Consider the following 10,625-nt stretch of genomic DNA (forward strand, 5'->3'; position numbering starts at 1 on the left):
CTGTAATTGCTTAATTGTGTAACAGCCGCAAGTGGCGTCAACTCGAGTCGGTCGAGGGTCGATGACGGCGAAGACGATGACGGCGGTAGCGACGGCGTCTGAGGAGCAGGGACAGGGGGGCGGGGATCCGGCAGCACAATTTACGTACGCCACCCGCGAGTGGACGATTCTCAGCGAGTTTCGCTTTCATCTGCTTCTGACGCTTCGGCAATTTATTCGGAAATGTACTCGGGCTCGGATCGTTGATGAAAAACGCTCGTGATTTTAATATTTTGGCGCGATTTTAATTAAAATGGCTTCCGCCATATTGGCAGCAGCCGCTTTCATTGTTACTCTCATTGTTTAGGGGGGGGGATTATGTGCGCGTATAATTTACGCGGCGCTTGCTTCATATTAACGCGGAGAGGAATTTTAGCTGTCCGCACCACGAGAATTTATTAAAAATATTCTTTACGTAAAGTGCGGGGAAAATTAAGGACGAATATAAAATTTCGCGGTGACTTACGAAAATATTTTGCATATTTCAATTTCGCTTCGAGGCCTTTTATCATCGCATAAAACAGTACTCATTATTTAGGCTAAATTAGAAAATACGATAGCCGCGCAAGATTAAAAAGTACATGGCTGTAAAATTATTAATCCCACTTTATGTAAGGAATGTTAAGTAACAGTTGTTTTCAGCCATTCATTTTTCGAATAATTATGTCATTAAATTTTCTATAAATACATTTTCGTTAAAATTTTAATAACACTTTATTTTTCAATAAAATACCTATATAAGAGTATATAATTGTTACTAATGAAAACTGTATACTTTGCTCACTCAAATTGTTAATTTTACAATACTAATGCCTACGTTAATATTTTTATATTAGTCGTATTAAATTCAGCTGATATAATCATTAATATTTCAATTTATATTCGTTTTTTTTTTACACTCCATGCCAATGTACAATAAAAATGATATTTCATTTACAAATCTACGTATTATTATTTTCACTGGAATACTTAATTAAAAAGTCAATATATTTAGCTGTCATTATTAAAGAGTATTAAAGCAATTATTGTTTGCCAAATATAAATAATAAAGCATTATTTTGTATTGAACGTATCGTGCGTTTAACTAATATTTACATATTTTAATGCTAATGAAGTATGTTTTTGTGCCTCTGAACAATACTGAATGTTAAATTGAAGACTTAGATTTTATGCATCGCAGTAGATAATAAATAAAAATGTTCATTCTATAAATGCCTTCGTGTAATTGCAAAAAGTATGTTACATTCTTGTAAATCTACACTGACGCATGTAAAATCGAAAGGAAAAAGTAGCATGTTGTATTAAGGATTATTAGCATAATTTTTATGTAGTAATTTAATGAATATTTTTTGTACGGTATTATCGTACAATTTCAGCACTTTTAAATATCCATAATTATTTTATGTAATGCAAATGCAAATACTCACAAAACTACTTTAGAACATATTAAACAATAAAAATTATATAACAAAAAACATAAAAGAATAAATTAAAATTATTATATAGAACTTTTAAGATTAGTGTGATTATTCTTTTACTGATACAAGTGCAATTAATATCTACAATATATTGAATTGATCGGTTTATTGAAAGTGCTGCCGTCAGCATATTTTCAAAGACATATTTTAAATAGATTTAATTTAATTTTAATGACGGACAATTTTCAAGATTTTCCCTAAGTGGTTCTGCAGGATTGACTTATTTTATGTCACTCCATATACTATAGAAGACTATAAAAGAGACTTTGATGACCGATGAAATTCATATTATGAAAGAAACATGTAATTGCGATTCATATAACGTACATTTTATAAACAACTTTGAAATGTAAAATAATTCTATTAAGTGTATAAAAAAAAAAACTGCTTAATTCAAATATGATATGTGGATAAGAATTGAAAAATTGACTAATAATAATGCTTATTTTGATCCAATGGACCGTTACTACGTAACTAAATGCTTTGAATAAAGAATAACAATTTATTGAACTTTTATTCTTTTTATCATTCATTAATTTATTACAAGAAACTTAAAAGAACAATATTTAACGACTATTTTTTTAATAAAATTTATATATTTTTATGCCTTCAACAGTTGGAATAGTCAAGAAATCGTAATTATCGGACACAATTTAATGATATATATATATAAACATTATTTTATGTATTTATTTTAAGCTGAGTATATATGGCTATTTATTTCACAACTTTTTAAACTACTTACATTGGAAGTTAATAAGTAATATAAAATAATTGATAACTAAATGGAAATATTAAATATACTTTTAGATTTACAAATCGTGTGTACAACTTTGTCGTTATGCGTGAATCTTCCTTAAATAACATCATAAATAGTAAAGAATTTTCTATTAATATTCAAAAATGTTGCATAAAACATGGGGCGGGCAGGGGAGGGGTAAAATCCATAAAAAATGAACTACAATTAAGATTTTTAAGTAAATTATCATTTTATTTCTTTACAATTCGATCACAGAATTGTCGGAGGTGCTGATTGAAATACTTTGTTGAGATTAAATGATATTCCCGCGACTTGACTTGGCAATTTTTTTCCAAAAATTTTTCAAAGATCTTCTTAATTATCACACAATGATTCGTAATATTAATTTATTAATGATACATTTTGACATTTGACATATAAGAACTTGTTTCTATGATATTATCTTAAAAGTTCTATTTATACCATACAAAGCTGCCTTTATAAATGAACAAGTATCAATTAAACGAAGCTAAGTCAATTCAAACCATTACCATGTGTACTTAACCTCAAATCTAATTAAACATTGAATCTAATATCAAAAAAAAAAAAAAAAAAAAAAAAAAAAAAAAAAAATTTAGAAAATCGCACCTCCATCACATTAAGGAAATAATTACAAATACAATTATCAAAGTGAGTATATTCGTATCTTCAATTTAAGCGATAAAAATAAGTATAATTGTCTTGATAAACATTATTCATGCTAATGAATCCCCCGATGCGCCATTGATTATAAATAAAACTGAATACTGAAAAGAGCATGGATTTTTGCCATAAAACAAAAATAATGAAAGGAGCCTGTTCACCTTCGATAAACATTTCGTCCTGCCGAGCCAAAACGACCATTTATTTAATGTCGTGTTTTTCGGCGTTTTTTTTTACGGTCGCGATTCGCGACTCCAGAAAACAATGCTGCGGCCGGCCGCATTACTATCGTCCTGTGACATACACAAGAACGCGCGCGCACACGCACGTGGACAGCGGGGCAGGAGGCCCTGTCAATGTTAAAAAGCCACTTCAGCTTTTTCCTTTCGGTTTCTCGAGAGCCTTATCATCGCGTGCGCGCGGGCCTTCGAATCGATATACTGCGAGTGCGCCGGAAACTTTCTCGGTTTCTCCAATTGCGCGAACGGAAGGCCGTCAGCGTGTGCAGTCGACGATTTTTCTTCCTTTTCCCCTTTTTTGCGCAGAGTTCGCTTCGTCGTCGCGCAGCTTTCTTTGCGTTGCTGCGCATTAACGTGCCGCTCGCGAGGTGAAATTCGCTGGAGCGCGGACCCCTTTGACTCGAGGAATTTTCGACATTCTTTGCACACTGGAGAAATTCGAATTCTAATGGCCATTTTGAGAATCGCGTTACTCTTTACTCTCGGCGGTATTTTCCTTTTTACTTTTCCTTTTTTTTTTCGTTACCTCTCAACCCCATCTCTCCTCCCTCCCCCCGTACATTGCGAAGTTGCCCGCACTTTGTGTAACAAGCTGCCGATAAATTAGGATGAATACCTGTCGAAGATAAATGATTTAATTATTACGCAAATGTTTCTTTGGATAATTTTCTTTCAATGGGGAAGAGTGTTGAAATAGCCAATGATTTCTAAATAACCGAGGGAGAAGGAAACTTGAAAAACAAATGTTCAATCATTATTACTCTCTACTTCTATTTAACTGAATAATACGAAAAATACATCGATGATCAATGCATGAAAATACTTGAAAAAGTAACATAATTTTCAAGTGACGAGTGATTTTTTAATAGAATATATGTTTAGTTAATATTATGCGGATATTAAATGTAGTACTGTAGAGTCGAAATTTTTGGAAATCCAAAATAAATATTTCCATTGAAATTTCTGTCGAATAAATGTTGGTAAAATATTATTGCGTAGGCGTGACTATCGATCAATTTGAAAGAAAAAAGAGACATTAAACTTTCAATAAATTCATACGATTAAAAGGAAATAAACACAAGTGCACTATCAAGTGCGTTCATATCGTACAAATTGTATCATTTATTTGAAAGAAAAAAAAAAAAGTTTACCGTCGCAACAAACAGTATCATATCGTTTTAAAAATATGTCAGCGAGCAAATATGTGCATAACTTAGACGTCGAGATGATTGTATTTAAAAACAAAAAGAATTTCGTAACAATTATGAAAAAGAAAAGAAAAGGAGAAAAAAGAGAAGAAAAGATGTACAGGTAATCGCATATATTTATGCGAGGCTTATGTAAAAATGAGTATTCATTGTTTTAAAAGTACTTTATCATTGAACCGAAATAAAATGCACGCAGACCAATGGTAAATTATTCGCATCAGTGTTGCTGATTCGCATATGAAAATGTCTAAAGTGTATATCCGAGCAAAAGTGACTCGTAAAATTTAATTATTTTACGCCGTCCGGGCCTTGTTAAACACATTTTATTCGCGCACGAAAATAAGGTAAATAAATAAACAACGGCGGCCGGCGTATTTCAAAATAAGACAAGACTCTTCGCAATTGTTCTCATCATCCTTTTAACGAGCGAGCACGCGATCTCCTGGGATACCGAAGGACATCCGGACGTTATAGTCTATGCTTCTTCCGACTATCGGCCCAGTCGCTTATGCATATGTAAGTGCCTCGTCATCCTCGGAGATGAGAGGGTAAGAAGTGGGGGGAGGGGGATTTTAATGTAACCTTCTGTAAACCTCTCGGGTCCATATCATCCGCCTCCTACGTGTCGCGTATCCTGATTAAAAGTCCCAAGAGCACCTTTGCCCCCGGGGGCCGATCATCACTTTTCCTTCTTTATTCGCGTGTTTTTATCCCCGACTACTCTCTGGCATTAGATATTTTGGATATATATAGGGAGTTACATAAACAAAACAAAAAGAAAATATATATATACCGAGACGCCGAGAAAAAGTATTAGAGTGTCACGGCATTGAATATTTCGGTGACGGTCGAATGGATTTTAATTTAATGAGGTTTATAAGTAAGCTTTATGACTCGTTTTTATAATTAATTCCTACCTTTTTTTTTTTTTTACATTTTTCTGACTTTTATCGCTACTTATATATGCAAACTTGCATTAAAGTTGTAGAATTATTTTATGTTATAAGGATCCAAAGGTAATCATAAAAAACTTTAACGATGAAGAATTTTTATAAAAAAAAAAAAATCATCCAACCGAATTGTACGCGACAATGTGCACAATATTCTTATATTTATGCGTTGGTATTAAAAATATTTACTAATGCATTTCACATTTCTCACCATTTCCTTCTGGATCCCCATTACAGTACATTTCATTAAAGTTTTAATAGTTTTTTTTTATTACTGCACTTTGATAATATTAAAGCTTCATTCGCTGTTCTAGAATATTGATCTGAATATTTTTTAATACGCAATATCAATGATTTAATTCCTTTGCAATTTAATTCCAAGTTTTTAATTCAAACTATTTAATATGATAATTTGAAGAACGTACGTTTTTGTGAATTATGATAATAATTGGCTTTTTAGCTAATTAGATAGATGAATGTATTTTAGAAATATTTTGTAAAATAAATTAAAGACGTAATAATGAATTTCCACATTCTATTTTCTCATCGTTAAATTATACGGTTATATATACGTACATTACTAATATATATATATATTTTTTTTTCTAGCAATTGATTCAAGAGAACTGTTGTAATTAATGATCGTTTACGAATAAATTATCGATTATAAAAGCCTTTTTTCGTTCAATAATGAACGATTTCATTTTTTAGATAACTCCATACTGGAATTCATCGATTTAATCATAATTACAACTCTACTTAGCACATCAATTGCATATTTATTCTTAGTTAAAAATATTTAACCGAGAACAATTAATAAGTCAATTAATATTCAAATATTAAACACTCGATCACTTTGTAATCGGAGTTTATAAACTGATATTATTCGTGTTGTTAAATAGTGCCAATGTTTGTCAATATAATGGATGTGATGAAGTTTCTTTAATAAGTTTCCAAAAATCATAAGATCAATTTACAGATTAATTGAATTAGCATTTTTTGTTATTGAGTTCTACCTATCGTATGGACTATTCATTGCTTTATTTAGGAATGAGATTATAAAAAATGTCTGATATTGAACATTGTATTATTGTATTGACAGTGTATTAGTGTTTAAGGGAACTTTAAATCCTTTTACGTATCACATATTGCTGCTTTGAGTTTCGGAACTGTAATAATTATCATTATTACTTCTCTTTCCATTATTACTATCATGTATGAGCTATCATGTATGTGCTAAGCTAAAAATGTAATTTTACATGAAATTTAAATTTAAATGAAATTAACACTTTTTTTTTTTTTTTTTTTTTTTTTTTAATGATATACTGATATAACGAGGATCATTTTTAAACACGTTTTCCTCATTTTTATTCAATGTTTTGTATTTTTGAATTATGATTAGTTATTAAATTCGTAAATATTTTTATTACTTTAGTCGATTGAATTATGGTCAAACAAAATTGCGAAATTATGAATTCTAATTATGAATAAATAATCGTTCATATGTGTACGAGTTTTCATACATAGGAAGAATTTTTTTTACCTATAATCGTTAACATTCATCGATATTATCAAATTTATTATCGTTTCTTGTTTTTTTGTTTTTTTTTTGTTTTTTTTTTGTTTTTGTTTGTTTTTACAGACATTCAAGAGGACTTATTATTATTAGCTATCCGTTTAGCTCGTGCAGTAACAATAACTAGGACAATTAGTGTAATTAGGCCATCAACTCCGTTATACGTTACACGTATAGTTCAAAATTATAAAAAAGAATGAAATTGCATACATTTGTATTTAATTAACTTGTTTCCCTTTGCTCTCTCGGCATTGTTACACAAATATCCAGCGTGCCGTGGAGTGCGTTTGCTATCATTTGCATAGATGGAATCCGGCCACAAGCGGGGAATGACAATGACTAGTAAAAGTTTAGAAACTATGTGATATCTGCCAGCCGCATTTCTGCTTCATGTGTTGACTACAGTTTTCCCTAATGTGTTGTTTGGGAAACATATTGTAGATCGGTTTTTAATTAAGTAAAGTATATTTGCCCAGTCACATAATTCATATTTTCTAAAGGCGTGTATTTAATCCTACGAATATCGCTGATAAATATGAAAGCAATTTTTCGTAAAATGCTTTTTTTCCTAAAAAGATATGTCTCATGCTATTTTATTTAACAAACTGAATGGTAAGATCTGTCTTGGTTTATAGATTAATATTGACTTTATGCTTTATTAATAATTACAGTGCTCGATTTGTGACAATAAAAATGAATATTTTATAGTTTTAGTTGGAATAGTTTCCTATGTCTCGCGCAAAAAGTATGAGTATATAAATAATTGCTGTTCAAACTTACTTTCTCGGAAGTAATAACTTGGTAGTATAAAAATCTGAATTATTTTACTCAAGGGAAGTTAACAGGATATCAATTATTTATATCAAATTTTTATTATTTGATAGTTTTATTAGATTAAAATATAAAATAACCTTAAAAAGCAAATGGATGTCAATTCTTACCTTCGATTATTACGTCAATAATTATTTCGATCAATATACGATAAAAAGTCAACTCACCTTAAACAAAACAAAAAAAAAAAAAAAAAAACAATCAAAATTAAAAATTGATTATAACTAGATATAATATTGCAAATAAAAATTTTATAGTCAAATTAAATATTTTCACGTTTTCAATTCCGCTTATCACGCTATTTAAAACCTGTACGTTAGAAAAAAATTGAGAAAGAAACAAATTTGAGAAAGAAGCAAAAGGAAAAGACGCAGAATCAAACCCTCTGAACTTTGTGATTAATAAATATTAGAAGAAACAAAGTCACAATTAACGTCTAAATAGAATAAATAATTCATTTTTCTCGCAATTAAACTCGCCACGGAGTGTCTCCGCATCTAACGACATATTTGGGCAACAATTTAGTCGTACTTATTAAAAGCGATTACTAAGTGTTCGCCCTCGTATGCGACAAATTTAATGGAAAAGCAAGGGCCGTCCAACAAAAGACGAAACTACCCGTCGGTTGTGTTTCCTCTTTACGCGCTGACTTGCCGCTTACAGGAGATTAAAAAAAAAAGAAAAAAAGTAACACTACGGTGAGGAGTTACTTGACCCGAGGCTAGCAGCTTGCACATGGGCTCGCAGTGAAAATCACCGCAATTCTTGGCAAAGTGTTTTTCACATGTGCATCGCACGCGTTGTGTACCATACTATCAACGACGCATCCGCAACGGCGTTTATAGTCAAAATGACAATTAACGGCATCGAACTATTAATTAATAATCAATTTGTCACCGCGTGCTAAGTTCGTTTCTTTCCATCGCGTTTCAGCCACGAAGGCATGGGAAGACGTTGACTGCTAAATCAATGAATTTGGGTGATATCGTATCGATTATGCCCCTCGTGTCGTCGATGGTCGACATTCAGCTGGCTAAATAAGCTTTGTCAAGCTTTATTTAACAATATTATGAATATGAAGAGATCCTTTGATGTAGCATATTATGATAAGTACAGTGATTCCACTATGTATTAGTCTTCCATTGCTAATATAATTTGTTTATCATAAAAAAAATTTTGATAAACCATAATTATGTTTATTCTTCGAAATACTCGTAATAAGACCCTTAAATGTATTATTAATCGAACTAAATTCTAAAACTAATGCATATTTAATTTTTTATATACATTTAGCAAGGAATTTTGCATTTGAATGCTAATTTCATATTCAAAATCACAAAGAAATATTTCAACGAAATATCAGTTTATACAAGGTCATCTATTATGATATTTAAAAATTATTAATACTCTCATTATATTATTTATTTAACAATCGTTGACGATAATGGTTAAGATTTTGTATCGTTTACAAAATTTAATTTTGAATTTGTGTGAAAAAGAGGAAAATACTTCATTTGCAATATGTTATACCTTTTTTTATGTATAAGCATATATAGTGAACTAATTTTTTTTTTCTTATGCACAATATATAAGTATAATTCGAAAAAGATAAGATAGGGTCGCTAATAAAAAGTAAAGCTCATTAATGCAGTTTACCAACTACCGCTTACTTAAGAAATTAATATTTCTTGTCGTGCATAAAACAAGAAGAAGGAAATTATCAACTAATTTAGGTGAAAAATGTTGGAAAGTAAGCCACGCCGAGCTTAATATATAAACCTGTATTTTACAGTTATATAATTAATTTTGATTTACGATCAATAAGTAAAATAATTGTAAGCAAGCGATGATTTTCCATTAACTAAGGTTATCATTTGCTTCTTATTCATTGATTATGACTCATATATTTTTCTTTTCCTTTTTTCGTCAAGCTCTGCTCGTAGAAAAATATTATAATTGTTTTCGTTGAATGGAATACTTAAAGATACTTCATTAATGATGTAAAAAGCGTTTAAGTTTCATGAAAATACGTGGTATTGCGTGGCAATACTCCTCCGTGCGTAATAAAATAATATTTCAAATGAAGAAATGAAAATGAAACACTGGCGCGTGTGCCTACTGCTTACACGCTCATACACGCACAGAAACATAAGGTTTTACGGTGCGCGGTGAAACTTTATCCAAGTCTCTATAAAATGGCCTACCATAGTTGGCTTAAGGCACTAAAACGATAATCCACAATTTGTCGCGATGGACGGGACGAGCTCTTAAAATCCAGCTCGATTTGCCTTAATCGAGCGCGGTTCTTGCATTTCATGGACACAGAAAATCACCGACGGCAATAATGCAACTGTCGACGAGGACGACAACAATGATAACGACGACGATTACCGAGGAGGCGGACAACGGCGGTAACGACCATCGGCCTCTCTAAAGCAATTCTTTCGAAAAACAAGCGTCGACGAGCCGACACGCTTTTCTTTTCCTTTACTTCAGGCACGCATCGAAGAATTATTTCATCACCCCGCGGATGTAAAGCCGGCGATTAACCTTACGTAATTATTTATTTGCAATTATAATGCCCTTTATCGTAGCCATTGAACGCTTTCCTCTCTTCTTGAGCCGATTCTTCCCTTTCGGAATCTACGATTCGACGCTCCGCTAGAAAAATTTTTCTCAGTTGTTAAATGATTGCCGCGCGTGTGCGCGCGTGTGTTACTCCGAGCCGTAAGAAGCATTCAAATAAACAAATAATCAAATCAGTGACTCTTGTACATGGACCTTGTCATTTAAAACTTTTAAATTTTTACTACTTAGTATAGCTTAATCTCATCTACAAGGACTGATTTAACAACTTTATACG

This window comes from Ceratosolen solmsi, unplaced genomic scaffold (assembly GCF_000503995.2).
Source record: "Ceratosolen solmsi marchali unplaced genomic scaffold, CerSol_1.0 scaffold7, whole genome shotgun sequence".
Classification (NCBI taxonomy): domain Eukaryota; kingdom Metazoa; phylum Arthropoda; class Insecta; order Hymenoptera; family Agaonidae; genus Ceratosolen; species Ceratosolen solmsi.